The sequence below is a fragment of the Kogia breviceps genome, chromosome 6 (assembly GCF_026419965.1).
Source record: "Kogia breviceps isolate mKogBre1 chromosome 6, mKogBre1 haplotype 1, whole genome shotgun sequence".
In the NCBI taxonomy this organism is placed as follows: domain Eukaryota; kingdom Metazoa; phylum Chordata; class Mammalia; order Artiodactyla; family Physeteridae; genus Kogia; species Kogia breviceps.
In genome coordinates this window covers 37,142,105-37,144,077 of record NC_081315.1, presented here as the reverse complement: position 1 = coordinate 37,144,077, position 1,973 = coordinate 37,142,105, and the positions used below count along the sequence as shown (strand labels likewise).

Genomic DNA, 1,973 nt, shown 5'->3' with positions numbered 1-1,973 from the left:
GGATATAAATCCATATCACATTCAATAATGGTATGTCATAAGAAATTGATTCATTATTAAGAAACTTGTATAATTTGCAACCACTTCTAAAAATTGGTTACTTATTACATTTTCTGCAAATTTTTTTGTTTTAAAATAGTAGTTATTTTCATATTGTATTATTCTTCCATTGATATTACATTTCAAATTTTCCTTTATTATGGTAGCAAATGGGAAAAAAAATTTTGCCCTAGAAGTTACTACTAAGGAAAATTATTGAATAAGTTTAGGATACATTAATGGATAATGCACCATCAGTTGGTTTGTACAATTTGTTTGGTGCATATCCCTTATCGTTTCAGGCTGGCATAATTGGGCTAGTATGCATGCCTCTGACAAAATTCTGTATATGGTAATTTCATAGACATTTGTAATTTGCATAAACATGATGTCTCAACTTAAACAGCATTACTTATGTTCTTGATGATGTCATGACTTTCTTTTCCACATTAGAATACCGAAAGACAGATCTTTATTTATTTACTTATTTATTTATTTTTTAATCTATTTATTTATTTATTTTGGAGGAGGAGCCAATGTAATGGCTAGTTTTTATTGGAAAGAAGAAACTGTACCCCACATTTTGAGCGAGTTAGTGCAGGGGGTCAGTGGGCCAGCTGGTGGGGCACCAGCTTGTAATGGGTTTCACAGCTAGGGCATTGCTGGGCCTGGCCTTTGTGTGGTCAGAACCAGATAACAGCACAGTTGTCCTCTTCAAGGATGTAGACCACTATCCGCTTGTTGGTGATGGAGGGGACTAACTTAGGGTCTTCCTTGGTACCTGAGGCTGCCTTTGAGGCAAACATTTTATTGGTCCGGTCCCTTGCATGCGGCCAGCATGACCTCCCTCTCCATCCCAGTTGCCTGCTCATCACCAGTAGGAACACCACCTCCAGATGCCATAGACCGCACTGCAGCGACTCCATTGGGAACGCAGGCCCTTAGCGCCTGTGCGCCCAGCACTCCAGCTCTGCAGAATAACCTTGAAGCCATCGTGACTAAAACAGATCTTGAATTGTCTGAAATCACAGAAGAAGGGTAGCTGATTCTATGTCACTGAGGTTAGGTCATTCAGCTCATCTGGAAATTCTGAAAAGCTTTCCTAGGTTAGTATGAAGTTTGGAAAACCTACTGAGAATATATAATAGTTCTAGGAAATGAGAATAGAGAACTTTTAAAAGATAATTCTAGGACTGCTCCTACAACACAGTTTTCCTTGAATGGATCTTATGAGCTATCCAGGTAAATCAAGCCAAAGCTTTGGGTAATTGCTAGCGTGTCTGAAATGCTGCTTTCATTTAGTACTCAAGTGGCAACTTTTTTTATAGTTTATAACCTGTTTTCTATTTATCCCTGTCTATTAAAAAAAAACAAAACAGGAACTATTTCCTTAGTAGCTTTTATGTCTTTGTTCTGTTAAATTTCCCTCTTATAATTTGCTGAAAGCTAGCACTTAAAACAGCGTTCATGGTTTGTGTGTAAAATTGATTGTTTTAAATTACATTTGACCTGAATTGAAGAGTTTGAAAAGTGGCAATCGGAAATGTGAGTCTAAAATTATTGTGTTCATATTAGTCTGGACTTTAAATCTTAACTGTTCCTATGTTCTGTGTAAAAGCCAGCAATAAAAACAAAAACAAAAAAACAACAAAAAAAAGAAAAGTATCTTATATATGGTTGGAGGAGTGCAGCAGGTAGTACTCTCCAGAACAACATAACATAGAACATTGCCCAAAATTCTCTTCATTTAATGTATAAGCCTTTATCCCATATCTATTTATTTATATGAAACAGAATAAAAATCATATTAAATGGCTCAACATTTCTGATATTTCTGTTATAAATGTAGAAAAGACATATGAAAATATATTTTAATAGGGACGAAACAAAGCTTAATTTTTTCCCCTGCTAGTTCTAAGGGGAAAAAAAAAAAA

General features: G+C 35.4%; 1 pseudogene; it reads right to left on the bottom strand.

The window, feature by feature from the left end:
- Nucleotides 1-644: 644 nt before the first annotated feature.
- LOC131758423 (cytochrome c oxidase subunit 5B, mitochondrial pseudogene) lies at nucleotides 645-1,032 on the bottom strand (annotated as a pseudogene).
- Between the last annotated feature and the right edge of the window lie 941 nt (nucleotides 1,033-1,973).